The sequence below is a fragment of the Pan paniscus genome, chromosome 9 (genome assembly GCF_029289425.2).
Source record: "Pan paniscus chromosome 9, NHGRI_mPanPan1-v2.0_pri, whole genome shotgun sequence".
Classification (NCBI taxonomy): domain Eukaryota; kingdom Metazoa; phylum Chordata; class Mammalia; order Primates; family Hominidae; genus Pan; species Pan paniscus.
In genome coordinates, this window is record NC_073258.2 from 88,562,985 (window position 1) to 88,581,938 (window position 18,954).

General features: G+C 35.9%; 1 long non-coding RNA gene across 1 annotated transcript in view; it reads left to right on the top strand.

The window, feature by feature from the left end:
- The first annotated feature begins 15,764 nt into the window (after nucleotides 1–15,764).
- The window catches only part of LOC134731202 (uncharacterized), a 280,179-nt gene continuing 276,989 nt past the window's right edge, over nucleotides 15,765–18,954 (top strand). The window contains exon 1 of the long non-coding RNA XR_010113372.1: nucleotides 15,765–15,803. This is a non-coding gene — a long non-coding RNA (uncharacterized LOC134731202). The remainder of the gene's footprint in view (nucleotides 15,804–18,954) is intronic.

Here is an 18,954-nt window from a genome sequence, read left to right on the forward strand (position 1 = left end):
TTGAAGAAATATTAAAAACACAATCTGAACCCAACACAGAAAACACTTTTCACAAAAGTAGAAGATAAATAAAAGTTTTATTATTGAATAAGCATTAGCACAAAAAGTGATGCACACCACAGGCAATCTGCTGAAGAGATTACAGAGGCAGAAAGAAATCTCACTGTTTTATACAGCCAAATGGGTACAACCATTCCATTTATGTTTTTAAGATAAATGTGCTAATTTTCTCCTATGTTTATAACTGCAGGTAGGTTGTGCGATTAGGAGTCAGTTGACAACTGAAGTTAGGTCTATCTTCTTCCAGAAAAACTGAGACATAGGGCATTTTTCTTGATGATTATATTTCAAAGAGATGGCTGTCATGTCTTTGAAGAAACGTGTCTGAGTTGTAAGATTGGCAAGAACTTTATTTAACATTTGCCTTATAATAGGCATTTGGGATCCTTTTGAGGCCAGTTTTGCTAGGTTAAAGAGTAGGTCTCTTAGACATATTCCAGAATTGGGTGCTAGCTCAAACATGTGACCTTTCTACCTTGCCAGAAGTTCAAAATTTTAGTGCTTTCACAGAGTTCTTACTACAAGTATTCCAGTCAGTCACACACAATCCCTTTTAGAACTATTTCTAGAAAATATATTGAAAAGCAATATTTGCTCAATTTGCTGAAATAAAGATGACAAAATCTCTTTCCTTATCATTTCTCTCCTCCAACTTAGGAGAGTAATCCGAGGACAGTTTCTCCCAGGAAGTTTCCTTCTTCCAACTATACAGGACTAAACAGATAAACAGGACTCTGAATCTCAGATGGGAATCCCTGAGTGCTTGGACTTCCGAGGATGAAGATCTGGATCTGAATCCCGACTCTTCCCTCACCATTAGAATAATTAATATGTTGGGGCTTCACTTGTATCATCTGTCAAAGGAGGATAATAATTGTTGTGCCCCTCACACGTTTTCCATCTTTGCACAGACAATTTCCCTTCTTTGTATGGGTTTCCACTGAATGCTTTCTTTTATAATACTTTACACTTCATTTTAAGCTCATTGTGCCTATAGCTGTTAATTTGCCTGTCTTGCCATACTGTTAGGACAGGGGACTTATTTATTGCTTATTTTTCAGGGCTCCTTATAAATGGGATTTAAAGAACTTGTGAAAGCTTGAATGAATCTGCTTGTTTGTGTGGTCATAAGGTGGAACATTATACCCAAGTAAAGTTCCTGGCACACATGGTGCCTCCTCTGCCTTTCTTTGGAGCTAAGACCTTTTGAGCTGTGCTTCTTTCCTCTACAAAAACATCTTTGAGCATTTCCTTACCCACCACTGGTGCTCTTATTCCTTAGACTACAAATACCCTAAGATGAAGTAGATTCTTCCAAAACAGTCATTATTGATTCAAATGCCATTTGCAGCCAGGAAATTAGCCTATCCTCTTCCAGAAGGTTTTCTTTCAGCCAGGAGCTTGAATAAATAGGTTTTCCTGCTTATTCATCTATTAACAAAACAATCAAATTAATATCTTATTTCAGGAACATTTCATTTAGTCAAAATATTAAGTTAATTTTGAAAAGGAGAAAAAAAGAACACGAGGAGAGAGAGTTTGGGTAAGTTATTTTCTCAGCCTGCAAGCTTTCCCTGGATGGTATTTTTCCATATCACTGGCTTGCTGGGGCAGTGGAGAGGAAGGCTCAGTGAGGTGATGCTGACACTTGCAAGGCCCAAGAGAACGATATTTCCACCATGAGATTTGCTGTTTGGAAATACAGTTACTGATCATTCTGATATTGTAAATACTGTTTGCTAGCTTCTTCCTGAACTACAGGTAAGTGCACACTTACTTTAAAGATTAGTAGGAATATTTAAGAGGTTCTGGTCCCACAGGATGTTCAAGAATTCAAAGGAACAGATGAGCATTTGCATAATCTTCCATGTAGAAGACAGCAGTCAGAGTTAATTTTTAATTTATTTCCCTCCAGAGAAAATATCTCCTGATAACTCTTGATTAGCAGACAATGAGGTTCAGTAAAATCATTTAGAAGTTTGGAGCAAAAAAAAAAAAAAAAAAAAAAATCCAAAGTTTCTGATGATAAAGGGAAAGTAAACATCCAAGAAAGGACCTTTTTAAAAAAATTCCAAACTTGGGTGAATGAATGGTATAGAAATACAAGGTTTGCATTGTAGACATCACCAAATAGCGCATTTGAATTTGCGGAGCTGTCTCTCCTGCTTTGGTATAACCCTGTTCTACAGCTCATTAAATTAAAAAATGCAAGAATAGGTCTTTAATTACTTGAGAAGATATTGCTGGTGATTTTTTCCTATCTCTAGTTATAGAAATTCTTTCATGTTTTAAAAATAGAATAAATTAATCTTAAGACTATTCCACAATTTTGGCTGCTGTGTCTGTGCAAATGACTATTTTGGAGAAGAGCAATTAAACTCTAGCCTTTTTCTTTCTTTTAAAAATATTTTTTGTGTGTATATTTGAGATTTACCAACATGATGTTACAGGATACATACAGTCAAATGGTTACTATAGAGAAGCAAATTAACATATCCATCATCTCACATAGTTACTTTTTGTTGTGGCGAGAACAGCTAAAATCTACTCATTTAACAAAAATTCCTAATATGATGTGATATTTATTAGCCCTCTTCCTCATGTTGTACATTAAATCTCTAGACTTGTTCATCTAAACAGAGATAGCAGATAAATCGGTGGTTACCAGGGGTGAGGAAATGAGTGGACAGGAAATGGGAAGATGTAGTTCAAAGGATATCATAGCTTTTATCCTAGAAAATTTCAGTCTCCTATTACCTCACTCCCTATAGAAGAACAAGCCTTGTCAACAGGACCATGCAAATATTAGCAACTAATACTTGCAGAATGTTTTATCATTTAGAATATATATTTATATGCTTATCTTACCTAGCCCTCTCAGCAGCACTGTAAGAAATATATTATTACATATTGAGGGATTAATAATAGTAATGATAATAACAACGAGAAGAAAATAAGAAGATAATAATTTGCCCAAAGTCACATACCCATGGGGAGAGCTGGGCTGTAAACCCCTTCTTAATGTTCTTTCCATTGTATGTATTTTTTTTAGAGTTAAAGACAAATGGGTGAGACTAATCCAATGGGAAAACTTTCAGAATTCTGAATTTCAGAGTTGTAAGGAAATTTAGAGATCACTATCCAAAACTCCCTTAGAAAGCTAAAGATAAAAATAATTGCTACATCCACATAGACTGTTAATGGAATAGCCTGGCCTTTAAGCAAAAAGTCCTGTCATCTGATTTCCTGTTGTTTCTTAATATACCGATTCTCCTGCTCCAAATTTATGTGCGTAGTAACATGTGGTGCATCTGTATGTGTTTGTTATTTATTTATTTATTTATTTATTTATTTTTGAGACAGAGTCTCGCTCTGTCGCTCAGGCTGGAGTGCAGTGGCGCGATCTCGGCTCACTGCAAGCTCTGCCTCCTGGGTTCGCGCCATTCTCCTGCCTCAACCTCCCTAGTAGCTGGGACTACAGGCGCCCGCCACCACGCCCGGCTAATTTTTGGTATTTTTAGTAGAGACGGGGTTTCACCGTGTTAGCCAGGATAATCTCTATCTCCTGACCTCGTGATCCGCCCGCCTCGGCCTCCCAAAGTGTTTAATATTTATTTTTAATCTTGCAGTTTTACTTCTCCATCAGGAATATTCTAGGAAGCCAAAAGGACATTTTCCATTAGAAGAGAAAGCCTAGAAAATTTGCACCTTACCTACTTAGAATGCTACAAACTTAAGTTTTATATTGATACAGACATCATTTTCCTATTTTGGCTAAAGAAATGAGGTGTCTGGGTTCTCAATATATTATACACACACTTTTCTCCTCTGTCTTTGTTCCTGTTGCATCACTTCTCAACTTTTTAACTTGATTCTGCTGATGTTTTCAGTATTTTCACATAAATTGTGCTGAGTGTCAGATGTGGGTCAGTGGATATTACTGTAAAAATAATATCTATATGAAAACTCCAATTTGTGGGGTAAACAAACAATGAAATGCTCTCATTTTTTTTTCCTTTTTTTGGTGGTTGAGTCAGCTTGTATCCACTCCAATACTGTCCCTGACCTTTTCCTAGCCAAGTGAATCCATAAATTAGTCAAGGGGGGAACACTGATTTACTGGGAGTGGATATGCTTCACAATCAGTTTGAATTTAGAAGGTGTTGCTGTCCTGTACTGTCACAAAACACACAGTATAAATTATTAAGCTGGGTCCTCCAGAGGTTTGAAAGAGGCATAAGATGAGGCAGTGGCTTCTCCTAAAGGCCGTGGACCCTTGAGGTGCTGAAGAGTGATACAATCCTTAACATTTTCACAGACCGAAAAAAAAAAAAACAGTAGCCACACATTTCAGAATGAACTCAAAATATATGCCTGCAGCTTTCCCCTACCCCAGCCTTTTCAAGTAAGAATTCTTTTATTTCAGGCAATTGCTAACCCTGGGCCTCTGTGGTGCTGGTCAGAAAAGTGGGTAGAGCTATAGTCTGGAAGGGGGCAATTCAGAGAATGGGTGGAGGAAGGGAGACAGACAAAGACAGTGACAGTGATCCAGGGACAAAGAGAGAAACAGAAAGAGCACCTCAAGCTGAGTTTGGAGCAAGTGCAGGGGAGTTTACACAAGATTATATATAGAGTTAAGACCACAGCAGGATATGAGGACACAAGCAGGACATGTTTTCTTCGGTGTGGAAAAAACTGAGGGGAATTTTAAGAAAGGCTTGCTGAGTGTTATCAATGACTTCTTTTACTCCACTTATGGAAATTTCATATAATATTTAAATTGTTTACAACATATTTTGGCTTTTTCCAGATATAATACTTATGTTTTGAATCTGGCATTGTTCTTAGATAGGCCACTAAATATATAGGTGATGAAACACCCAATCTGTTTTCAAAAGTATGTAGATACTTTTGAAATTAATAAAATAAAATCCATGTAAAAGTGGTATTAAAATCATCACAGTTTTACATTATTATGTATCTGCTAAATTAATATATAATGTATTTCTATCACGAGGAAAACTCAACAGTTTTTATTTTTAAAAATCTTTTTAAATTTTTATTTTAAGTTCTGGGGTACATGTGCAGGATGTGCAGGTTGGTTACATAGGTAAACGTGTGCCATGGTGGTTTGCTGCACCTATCAATCCATCATCTAGGTATTAAGCCCAACATACATCTGCTATTTTTCCTAATGCTCTCCCTCCCTCCATCACAACCTCCGACAGGCCCCAGTGTGTGTTCCCCTCCCTGTGTCCATGTGTTCTCATTGTTCAGCTCCCACTTATAAGTGAGAACATGTGGTGTTTGGTTTTCTATTCCTGTATTAGTTTGCTAAGGATAATGGCTTCCAGCTTCATTTATGTCCCTGCAAAGGATGTGATCTCTTTCCTTTTTATGGCTGCATAGTAGTCCATGGTGTATCTGTAACACATTTTCTTTATTCAGTCTATCATTAATGGGCATCTGGGTGGATTCCATGTCTTTGCTATTGTGAATAGTGCTGCTATGAGCTTACGTGTGCATGTATCTTTGTAATAGAATGATTTATATTCCTTTGGGCATGTATATACCCAGTAATTGGATTGCTGGGTCAAATGTTATTTCTGGTTCTAGATCTTTGAGGAATCATCACACGGTCTTCCACAATGGTTGAACTAATTTACATTCCCACTAACAGTGTAAAAGTGTTCTTATTTCTCTGCAACCTTGCCAGCATCTGTTGCTTCTTGACTTTAATAATTGCAATTTTGACTGGCATGAGATGGTATCTCATTGTGGCTTTGGTTTGCATTTCTCTGATGATCATTAATGTTGAGCTTTTTTTTCATATGTTTGTTGGCCGCATGAATGTCTTCTTTTGAGAAGTGTCTGTTTATGTCCTTAGCTCAGTTTTTAATGGGGTCGTTTTTTTTTTTTCTTGTAAATTTGTTTAAGTTCTTTGTAGATTCTGGATATCAGACCTTTGTCAGATGGATAGATTGCAAAAATTTTCTCCTGCTCTGTAGGTTACCTACAGAGTGGCGGAAAATGATGATAGTTTTTTTTTTTTTTTTTTTTTTTTTGCTGTGCAGAGGTTTTTATTTATGTTTGAAAAGAGCCCTCATACTCAAAAAGGGCTAAAAGCAACTGTGATATTGATTATGAAAAGTCTGTAAATCTGCAAAGCCCTGTGTAAATGCAAAGGCTTCTTACTATCAGTCTTGACAACATGAGGCTTGCTTAGAGTAAATTCAAGTGACAGGATCTGTACTTAAGAAAAGTGGTCTCATTAATCCTAGAAAGCAAACAATAATTACGGAATGGGAATAGAGTCCTAAGGAAGGAAACAATATTTCTGTGACAGGTGGTCAGGGCTGCCTTTGGAGAGGATATGAGCATGGAGTTTGGTCTTCAAGTATGTGGCAGACAGAGTGGGGCAGTCTAGGAAGACAGGTGTGAGCAAAGGTGGAGAAATTTACACAGAAGGAACATCGTTATTGCCATTTGGGTTACTTGTGCCTGAATAAAGATGCAACATCCTCAGCAGAAGTGATTGTCATAATGAGACCAACGTGGGTCTTTGCTCCTGAAAAATTGCAGCTCTCTGAAGTATAGCTTGGAGTTTTGGTGAGGATTGGAATAACTGGAACTCATTCACTTCTTGGAGAAGGCGTGAGTTGGTGAAATCACTGAAATACTCATCTGGTCATATCTAGTAAAGTGTAAACTATTCAGGTCTTGTGCTGTGTAATTCCACCCCACCTTTTCAAGAGGAAATGTACAAAAATGTTTGTTGTATTGATGGTAATACTGAAAAGCTGGAAACAATTACAATGCCCACCAACAAGGAGACGAATATGTAAATTGCATTATCCTTTTTCAGTGGAATATATGCAACAGTTAATGAACAAAAGTTACTCATCAGCATGATTAATTAAATTTCAGGAACACAATGTGCAATTAAAAAAGCAAATGCAAAATGACATATACAATATGAGGCTATTTCTATAAAGTTTGAAAGTGTGGAAACAGGGCAACATTGTTTATAGAGGTAAACCTAGAAAGTCAGGGTCTAAAAGCATGCAAGTGCTTGAAACACAGAAACTTCTTTATTTTAATTTTTTTTCTTTTTGAGACGGAATCTTGCTCTGTCGCCCAGGCTGGAGTGCAGTGGTGCGATCTCGGCTCACTGCAAGCTCCGCCTCCCGAGTTCACGCCATTCTCCTGCCTCAGCCTCCCAAGTAGCTGGGACTACAGGCGCCCGCCACCACGCCCAGCTAATTTTTTGCATTTTTAGTAGAGACGGGGTTTCACCGTGTTAGCCAGGATGGTCTCTATCTCCTGACCTCATGATCCGCCCGCCTCGGGAAACAGAGCAACTTCTCCAGGGACAGTAGGAATGAGATCAGGAAGGAATACCAAAAAAACTATTCTTTAAAAAAGTCTACTGCAGGTATGTGAATTTGATATATGGATTTTCTATACGTTTATGTATAGTTTAAGTAATTTGCATACAAAGTTATAAAGTAAATAATATCAAATGATTATTAAAAATAAGTGGTCTTTTGTTTCTCAGTTTCACACATCTTTGTTTCTATTCCCTAGAGGCAACTGTGCTGAAATTATTCTGGTATTTGTGTCCATATTTTTAGATAACATGCTTTTACTACTTTTTTTTTTTTAATAAATTTAGACATTGTCTATTGTCATCCTAACTTTAGCCTCCAAGAGCAGCCTCCCACCCCATGTCTGCTCTCCCCATCCTTTTAAAATAGATCTCGCAATTTGGGATTAAATAAATATTGTGTTTGCTTTATTATGACCATATAAATATGTTTTATGACTGAGTCCAGTACTATTTCTTGTGGAATACTATCTTTTTATTTCCCTATTTTTTATTTTCTCTGTAGTTACTCATTGCATTACGTTTTCATTTACTGATTTTCTATATACCTATTGGTAATTTTCTCAGGTTTATAGAATGCCTGTTCAGAATTTTTTTTTTAAATGCTCTGACAGACAAAATAATCAGTTTCTTTATTTCCCTGGAGACCCCCTCCTGCAAATCTATATCTTCCTGCTCCCATACAACTTACTGCCTCTTTAAGTCTGGTTTGTACTTCTCTTACGGGGGCCTTCCTCTGCCAAAAGTTTGTATTAGAACTTTTGTTTCCTGGATTCTCTGCCTTCCTTCCTCTATAATTATACTCCTGATTTGGTAGAACAAATCTTTAATAGCTTCCTGAGAAAAGACACTTTGGAAGTAAAATTGCTGAGATCTTAGTCATTTGATTGATAGGTTGGCTGGATAGAGAATTCTAGTGGGAAATCATTTCCCTTTGAGTTTTTGAACTCATAGCTCAATAATATTAAAGTTTCCATGTTTATTGCTGAAATATCTGTTGCAATTTTGATTTCTGATTTGTGTCAGTATGAATTGTTTTTCTCTTCTGAAAGTTTTTAGGATCTGTTCCTTAGCCTTGGAGCTCTGAACTTTCTTAGTGATGTGAGTTAATGGGAACACTTTTCCTTTATGTGTTGGGTGCTTTGGAACTCCTTCTGTTGTAGACAAGGAAAACTTTCTTGTATTAATTTTTTTTGATAAGTTTTTTTTCTTCATTTTTCTTGCCTTACTTTCTGGAACTCCTGTTGTTTGGATATTGGACAGCCTGGATAAATGCTCTGATTTTCTTTTTATTTCTATTGTATATTACTTTTAATTTTTTATGTATTTAGTTTTTTATAAATTATTTTATATATATATTTTTTCTATTGTATATTCCTTTTACTTTTTTCTATTGTATATTACCTTTACTTGTTTCTTCCAGGAGATTGTCTCAATTTTAATCTTCCAATACTTTTGTTGAATTGTTATTTCTGATATTATTATTATCATTTTAGTTCCATGAGGTGTCTTTTGTTCTCTGACAATTGTGGTATCTTTTACTTGAGGTAAAAGATGTAGTGTCTTATATCTCTGAGGAAAGCAATTTTTTCCATTCTTCCCATATTATTTTCTTTTCCTATGACTTCACTATATTTTTCTTTTTTCCATTTAATTTTCATTTTAATGACTGCTGGTATCAGTGTTAATGTTTCTATTTTAGTGTGAGGTGTTCAAAGGCTAACAGTTCTCTGATGGAAGACTTGTTAACCAGAAGGCTTCACAAATGCAATGGTTGGATAGCAAGGCAGCCAGCTCAGTTGGAGGTCCCCAAATATAACTCTCTAGAGATCTTTTCCTTGGGATTGCACAGTTTCTGCACTCTCTTGCTTAGATGATATAGTCTGGTTTCAAACACCTGGGATGAGGACATTGGAGGGAGCCATGTGTAGACTCTCATTTAATCCTCTCTTTCAGTCAATTGCTTCTTGCTTATGCCTGCAAGTCGAGTCACTGCGGTCCAGTTTCTCTGGACCCTAAGACCTGTTCCCCTTCTTGGTCTGGGATACTTACGTGCCTAGCTGAGTAAAGGTAGGAAGGGGTCCTATGTGTCTTGTTTTTAGGTTTATGCCCTACCACAGGCCTTTGTTGGGATTTCTGGAGGGAAGGAGAGATCAATTCACATGTTGAATAGTAGATGTGAGTAGGGGTAGAGCAAGTTACCTAACCTCTCTTTCCCTCACTTTCCTCATCTGCAGGATAGGAGTAATAATGGTACCTGCCTCATAGAGTTATTGTGAGCATTAAATGAGTTATTATGTGTAAAGTGCTTATAACAGTGTTAGACTATGGGGAGTTCTCAGTAAGTGTTCCCCATTGTTATTTATTAATATTACTGTTCAGAATGCCAACAACTTTCTACTTGGCTTTTTGTACATCTCTTGATTAAAAAATACAAAACAAAACAATACACTTTGGATCAGAGCACTGAACAAGAAACTAGAACCATGTAAGACACAGAGTAGGTTCTCAATAAATGTTTCCTAATTTTTATTGTGTCCATATTTTCTTTCCCCAAGTAGATTCCAAGCACCTCTGTATACCCTGAGGTTCTGATTTAGTGCTTATACGTACTAGCTATTCTCACAAGTATATGGATTGAACCAAACTGAATTTGTAGTGGGACTTCTTTTGGAAAACAGAGATACACTGCAAATCTTGATTTAAATGTCAATAAATTCAGTTAAAATATGTAATTATTGACCAAAATTTTAGCAGTGGTTCTTCAAGATAAAAATATTTTGAAGGATCTTTTCTTTTTATTACTTTTTTCCCCTTCTGTGAATGCCATAAAAGAGTTCAGTGAGCAAATATTGCATTGTGTATGCTGTGGTTCTTCAGGTTTCATGCATTTCTTGGGATGAATTTGTTTTAGTGGTGCCTGCTCATCAGGATGCTGAATTTTCTTTCTTATATTTAACCTCCCTAGCAAATTTGAGTCTGTGACAATGTCAGAATGTTTAAGTTTTCCCAATTTGAGATATTAAGTGAGAATTCATTCTTCATTTACTCTTAGGAAATTGATACTGTTTTCAATCCTGGCTCAGCACCTAGAAAGATGGTTATTTTGTTTTGAGTGTTTTGCAGACTAAGCCATGTAGGTATGTACGTAGAACTCAGCACTGGTAGGTAGGTTGATGCAGCCCAGGGGCAAGGTGGATCCTACTTTGAAGACTCCTACCAGGAACCCTGTGACATAAGATTAGACAGCTCAAGGATATGGGCTCTGTAGTCTCAAGAACCCACAAAGGAATGGAATCTGAGACTGTGTGCCAGTGCATGTGGGGGTCTCCCTAGGGGAATCAGGGGAAGATCCTGGACTGAACACCGTGCATGATTTGCCTTTTGCTTTCTCGTTCCAATGTATGTAAAACATAAATCGAGAAATATAATTATATTTCTATAGTCAATTTCAAAACATTTGGACAAACTTGCACAGATAACCTTTCTCCCCTCAGCCCCCTGTTATCTTGTGGAACTGTATTTGGAGGTTATTTTAAATTACTTTAGGACATAATGTTCTTGTCTTGACTGCTTTTCATGTCAAGTAAGGTTCAGGGCAGCTCAACTGATACTGCGAGGGCTCATATTTGGGAGAGAATTAAAGATTCTAGAGGCTAAATTTATTTAAATATCTCAATCCAGTCCTTATCCCACCATCACTTGAAAGTTTTACCAAGCTATGTGTTCTCTACTTTGTAGATGCTCTGTTTCTGTGCTTAAATCTGCCTGAGCAAACTGTCTGCATGAAATGAGAAACCAAGCCATCCTAGATAATTTTGGAACATATCTTTACGTGAATCCCCCTTTCTTCTACTCTAAGAGTACCTTTTGGCATGGAGCAAATAAATCTTGAAATTATTTAAAACTTTGATCATTAGACTCTTTGGTCTAGGCAAGCCCATTCTTAGTTTAATAAAATAACTTAGGCTGATTTTACGTTAGAGGAGCTTAATTTTTCTCTCAAGTCCATAACACTTACCCACCCTGAATCGTAAACACTAGAAACTTCTTTCTTTGGCTTTGAGTTTCTGGAACCAATCTTGACTTTAGGACATGGTATCTGCTTTGTAGAGAGCTGGCAAAGAGTTAATGTGCTTGTAATTTTCTGGGCCTTTCCCTGGTGACTTGGCTGGCAACTTTAAGAAAGTAAACTAAAAACCTGAACAACGAAGCTAAATGGACGAACTCACAAAGTTATAAATGTTTATAGGTGTTGGCAGTTATGCAAATGTTTGACACATACTTTTTCTACAATAGACATAAACAATAAGTCATGCCACTTCTAAAAAGCCATGCTTCCATATGACACTAACAATGGGGTGGAGATGGCACGCAAGAAGACACTTCTATCCATCATGAAGGCAACTGACTATAAGTGGCAGAGCTCATATGCCCAAAGGAAAGGCTGTCCTACTTTATTTTTGCTGAGAGTAAAAGATTATTACCTTTTGCAGATGCAAGTTTGAAGGGAGTAATAGGCCTAGTTATGGAGGCAGAGGCAACATTTCCCAACCTCAGTAAAGGACAAAGCCAAATGTACCCTCATTTATTTTCTGACTTTGCTTTCTCCAAAGATTAGATGTCCTTAAAATTACAAATTAACTTAATAGTCTTAAACGAAGGTAAGAATTACTGGAATGCGAGACTTACATATATTTTCTTATCATCTAAAGGAGTTGAGCACTCCATGTTAAGTACAAACTACTAAAAAATAAGAGAATTATCCAAACAATATAATGTCTAAGGGGGAATATCCACTGCATTTCAGATTAAAATTGAGGTCTGTGCAACCAATTTATAGGCCTGCAATATTTTAGAGTCCCTTTCAATGCTAAGTAATTCCCCACTCTCTAGAATGTCTGAACTTTCTTCTTATTTACCATGTTTTCAGTAAGAAGTACTTTATTCATGCTTCAAAAAATCATTGATGGTTATGGAAAAAAAAAGACATTCTTTGGATTTCTATTGATGAGAAGTTTAATCTGTAACTCAAACAAAGGCAAGCCACATTGTTCTTCCTCTGAAAAGGTTTTTTAATGCCAATGTCCAAAGATTACTCAGTGATTCCGTGGGCACTCCAAGCACTAGAAGCATATGTACATCCGCTCAATATCCCTAATCAATGTGGCACTTGAATTAAGCTAATTTATTCAGTGCGAACTTGACCTTGAATTGTAGAGTACTGTTTTAAAGTTGTATTAAGGAACTTTACCTACTAGGAAGAATTCTAATTAGTGTATGATGAGAAAAGGCGCTTAATTTGGCTCATCGACTTGTCATTGTTCAGAAAATGATGATATTGTTTGGAAGTCATATAGAGGGTTTCACACTAAATACTCATTTGGATAAATGGATAACCAGGTATACTTTGCAGTGGGAGTATTGAGGGCTGGAATTCCTAGTTGTCTTGCTCATCCATGAATGAAATTAAACAATGCTGAAGATTTAAATACACCCTATACTTGAAAGCACATCTTTGATAGAAGTCCAAATTATTTCCATTTTTTTTCCTCTGTCATCTAGACATTTGCATGCAATAAGCAGCTATTTAAAAAGAAGTCCAATAGTCTCACTGTTAATTTTCATCCATCCATCTATACATTCAAAAACATTTATTTAGAATCTACCAATGGCTTGGTGGGGTTTGGTGTTTGAAACACAGAAGTTAATAGGGCATACTTCTGTTTTCTAGAGGCTCTTAGACTGACATATAAACAGGAAATTAAAATGTAGTGTTGCAACTGGGATGACAGGTAAGCCAGAGTTCTGTGGTCATCTCAGTGCATCCCAAATGAGGTAAAGTAGTGTATCCAAGGTTATTACAAATATCTCATTTATTGCATTTTTTATAATTGTAAAGCTATGTTTATTATAGGATATAATGTAAATATAAGAACATATTGGCACTATTATAACTATAGATAACTTATATAAATTCAACTGTCTATTTTTAACATTCCTATTAATAGTCACAGATATTTTCTTTGACTTCTAATCTAAGGAGAGAGAAGAAAGACCCTCTTCAAAGAGTCCCACTTGCAACACTCATGACTCTTCTTCAGAGTTCTTGTTACTAAGACAATTCCACATTAGTCTGTGAGATTATTTGATTAATGTTTGTCCCCACACTATGTTATAAACTCTTATCAGGTCAGAGACCTAGTCTCTTTCTAATTCATTTTTGCATCCAGAGCACCTTGCAGTGTGCTCTTCTCACAGCAGATACTTAATACATTTTTGTTGGATGGATGGATGGATGGATGGGTAAATGAAAGGATGAATACAGAAAAACTGGAATACTAGGAGGTAGAACTCTCTTGCAGAAGTGATGTGGCCTGGATAGGGAATGACACTGGGGCTACAGAAATAAGAGATAGGAAAGTAAAGCAGGACTTGCTTTTGATGAAGTTTCTGAAGTGAGGGAGAAAAAGGCGACAAGGATGACACCGAGATATATGGTCTCAAGAATGGTAATGCCCTTCCTTGAGACGGACTGATAAATTGTATCCTAGTACAATAAAAGGACTTACAGAGGTAAAGAGCAATGGTCAGTAACTGGCAAGAAATGAAAGAGAATGAGAAAGGCTCTAAAACATGGGGATCAGATGTGTTCCAAAGAGCCTTCAGGAGAATTACTAAGAAACTGCACCTTGATTTAGTGAGGCATTTAGCAAATCCATTTGTATTAGTTTCCTATGATTGTTATAACACATTTCCAGAAACTTAGTGGCTTAAAACAACAACTCTTTCCAACGTTCTAGAGGCTAGAAGTCTGAAATCAAGGTGTTGGCAGGACCACACTCACTCTGATGGCTCTAAGAAAGAATACTTCCTTACCCCTTCCCGCTCCTGGTGCCTCCTTGTATTCCTTGACCATGGCAGAATAAGTCCAGTCTTTGCTTCCATCTTTATATACAGATAATCTTTGACTTAAAATGAAATTACTTTAAAATAATCTCATTACAAATGGAAAATATTGTCAGTTAAAATGCATTTTATACATTTAACCTACTGAATATCATAGCTTAGTCTTGCCTACCTTAAATGTGCTCAGAGTACTTACGGTGGCCTACAGTTGGGCAAAATAATCTATCAAAAACATGTATTATAGTAAAGTATTGAATGTTTCATGTAATTTGTTGAATACCATTCTCAAAGTGAAAAACAGAGTGGTTGTATGGGTACACAAAGTACAATTTCTACTGAATGTGTATTGCTTTTCCATCCCTGTAAAGTTGAAAACTTGTTAAGTTGAACCATTTTGAGTCGGAGACCATCTGTAAAGTCTCCTTTTATTGCTGTGTCATCTTCTTATAAGGACACCAGTCATTGGATTTTGTGCCGATCCTAATTCAGTATGACTTTATTTTAACATAATTACATCTGCAAAGACCCTACTTCCAAATAAGGTCACATTCAGAGGTTTTGGGTGGAAATGAATTTTTTTGGGGGGACCTTGTTGAACCCACTATACTATTTACCGTATTCTTGTGAACAAGACGGAAAAGTATGAGCTGAATGAAAAGCTTTACCAAAAGTTTTGACTGATGGATGTGTGTCAGGTGTTTTGTAATGAAATTTTGAAGAGCTTTTGGACCACTACTGTACATATTTCATCTTTGACTTGGATGTGGAGAAATAATTCATATGGCAGAAAGTAAGGAAACACCTTTAGAGTCCTGACTCAGCCAGTTACTGGCTATGTGGCTTGAGCAATACACACATCCATGTTTCAGACTAGGCAATTCTAAATCTCTGGGTTCAAATACCAAGTGATTCTGACTTAAATGTAAGATACTTCCTTTTAACTACATAGTTGAATTAATAAACAGAGTAAGTTGTGAGGGGCCAAAAATGAAGAGGGAAGTTCATAGAGGTTTAACATGTGAACCTAGGAGTCCAAGATATGACTGACTGGGGATTGAGTGAAACAGGTATCAGTCTTGGTAACTGGAGGGCTTGGAGACAAGATGAGGTACCGTGAGACAGAGCATTGGAACTGAGTCCTTTCCCTAGCCACACACATCTCAGGCCATCAGAGCTATTACACCTTAAGTAAAAAGATGGATCAAAAAAATCTCCCAACAAGGAAGCTGGTCTCATACCCTTAGGGAGCCCACTCCCCTGTACATATCAATCAGCCCCCACACAGCAGAGTGCAGCATGAAGGATTCAGCATGGCTCAGTGCTGGACTAGAAGTGTGAGTTCTCTCACCTAAGTCTCTGGTGAGAAAGAAACCTTCCTCTGAATTCACAATAATGACCCTTAATCTTTTACAGATTTGGAATCATCTGAGAGACTGACACAAAAATGGTGAGTGACTTCTCTGAGCTACCTAGAAGAAGCAATGTAAAAACCATTCTGGAGTGACACTATTTCAACACAGGCTGTAAAAAAGACCCTGATATAAAGTCTTAGTGAAAATAAACTCATAATAAAAAATGTAAAGCTCCCCCCAAAACAATCTACTATGAACAAGAATTAATAGGCAAACATACACACACAAATGGCAGTATTAGATTCCTAAACCCTTTAGATAATGACACAATGCAATGGAAGCTATAAAATATGTAGTTTATAAATAGTGTTTTTATTTAAAAACAATATTAGATTTACAGAAAAATTGTAACTATAGTACAGAGAGTTTATCTAAACCCACACTCAGTTTCTTCTATTATTAACAATTTGCTATAATTAATGAACCAATCTCTCTGTATTATTACTATTAGCATTATTAAGTAAAGTTGATACTTTGTTCAGATTTTCTTAGTTTTTACCTAATGTCTTTTTGTGTTCGAGGATCCCACCCAAGATACCACATTACATTTGGTTGTCATATCTCCTTAACCTCCTCTTGGCTGTGACAGTTTCTCAGGCTTTCCTTGTTTTTGATGACCTTGACAGGTTTTTAGATATACTGGTCAGGTATTTTATAGAATGTCCCTAGGATTTGTCAGATGTTTGTCTCATGATTAGATTGGGCTCATGTTTTTGGGGAGAACACTACAGAGGTAAAGTACATTTTCATCACATCATACCAGGGGCACATATTATCGTCAACATCACTTATCAGTATTAATATTGACATTAATCACTGGGCTGAAGTAATGTTTGTCAGATTTGTACAACCTTTTTTTTTTTTTTTTTTTTTACCCTTTTCATACTGTACTCCCTGAAGCACATCTGTATGCACAGACTGCATTAAGGAGTGGAAAGGTATATTCCACTTCCCTAAGGACAGAGTATGTATAAAAACATGTTGAGTTCATCTGCATGGAAAAATATGCCTATTCTCCATTTATTTATTTAATCATTTATTCATATCAGCAACAATACATGGATATTTAATTTATATGATAGATTACAAACCAGTACTGCTTTATTAATTTTGTTGCTGAAATTGTTCTAGCTTAGGCAATCAAAAGCTTTTTCAGCTGGCTTCTGTGTCTCTTTCTCATGCCCTCATCATGTAGTTTTATTTGTTTTAATTTTTCTTAGCGTATTTTTACTTTTTGGCATTGCAAGATGCTCCAGGCTTATCTTGTACATTTTCTGTTCTAGTTCTAAAATCACTCATTTCTCCAAGGGGCCATGGTTCTTTCTATTGCAAATGGCATTAGAAACCAAGATCTTGGCACTAGGTGTGCTCATTGCTACATGGTTATTATTGCTTCTTGTTCTTTCAGCTGACAGAGAAAAGAAATATATGTATCCACACTTACCCATGTATATAAATATTAATATAGCTATTTACATATGTAACATCTATATTTATATTAACCTAAGCATGAGTTTATACTAATGTCTACAACTCTAGTCCATTACCATATAGATCATTCTAGCCACCTCCTTTTGTTTGTAAGTAATTTCCATCTTCAACAATAAGAAACCTGGCTCCCACTATCCACCATCTTTAATCTTTCAATATATGGTGATATCAGGATTGTTAGCTATGGGAAACAACTTTATCAAATAAAGTACAGTGCTTACATAGGTTCTAGTAAAATACATATTGTTAAGTGATTGCATAAATAAATGACATTAAATATAGTAAAAGAACCCATTGAGTGGGCTAAAATGCATATTAAACTCAGAGAATTGGAATTTAAAAAACTGATCTCAGCAAATTTCTCAGAACATGTCTATCAGGGAGAAAGAAATGGAAAATGAAAGAAGATACATGACATCAAGGATAGAATAAGAAGGCTCAATATTTGTTTAATAGGGATTTCAGAAATAGAATAAAGTGAGAATGGGAAAGAAGAAATATTTTAAATCATGGTAAAGACTTTGTCCAGAATTTATAAAATAGATGAATTCTCAGAAAATATAAGAAAAATTTCCAAGCAAAAGTCAGAGAAAGATATCCTCACCTTGATGTGTATTGTCAAACTGACAAATACTGACAAATCCTAAATGCAATCAGAGAAAGATTGATTACCTAAGAAAGAATTAAAGTTTGTTTGTCAGCCAGCTTTTTCAACAGCAGTGTTAGAAATTAAGACTGCAAAAGATTTTCTATGTGCTGAGATAAATAACCATCAGCCTAAAACTCTACACTTTAAGTGCAAGGTCAAAATAAACACATTTTCAGATAAACACAAACTGAATTAGTTTACCACTAATAGATACTCACTGGAAATGATTCTACAGAGTTTACTTCATGTGATAAATTTACAAAAATGCATACTTTTCCTCTTTCAGGAAGGAGAAAATTAAACTCAAAATGAAAAATTGTGAAGCAAAAATATTGACAAACATGGAAATTTATAAAATAAGCATTAACTGTTTAAACATTAATAATGAATAAAGTTTAGAATAAGTAAGTTATAAAACATTAAACTACTGGATAACAATAAGCTGTAAGGTGGAGGGTGATTGCAGTAAAGCATTCTAAGAACCTTAAATTTAGGGGAAGTGAATTTGATTTTTTTAAAGTTGAGAATACATGTTAAACAGAAAAATAGATTATCTAACTTTCAAACAGTGAGAGGACAAAAGAGGAATAAAATACATGTGATCAATAAAACAGATGAATAAGAAATAATAAGTAAAAAGGCACAAAATAAAAACCTAGAATTAAATCCAAGTACACAATGATAATACTATGATTAATCATACTTAAAATACCAATTAAAAGACATGCAGACCTTTCAGCAGAATCCCTACAAGCCAGAAGAGATTGGGGGCCAATTTTCAACATTCTTAAAAGAATTTTTTTTTAACCTAGAATTTCATATCTGGCCAAACTAAGCTTCATAAGTGAAGAAGAAATAAAATCTTTTTCAGATAAGCAAATGCTAAGGGAATTTGTCATCTCCAGGCCTTGCAAGAGCTCCTGAAGGAAGCACTAAATATGGAAAAGAAAAAACTGTTACCAGCCACTACAAAAAACACACTGAAATATACAGATCAGTGAAACTATGAAGCAAATTCATAAACAAGTCTGCAAAATAACCAACTA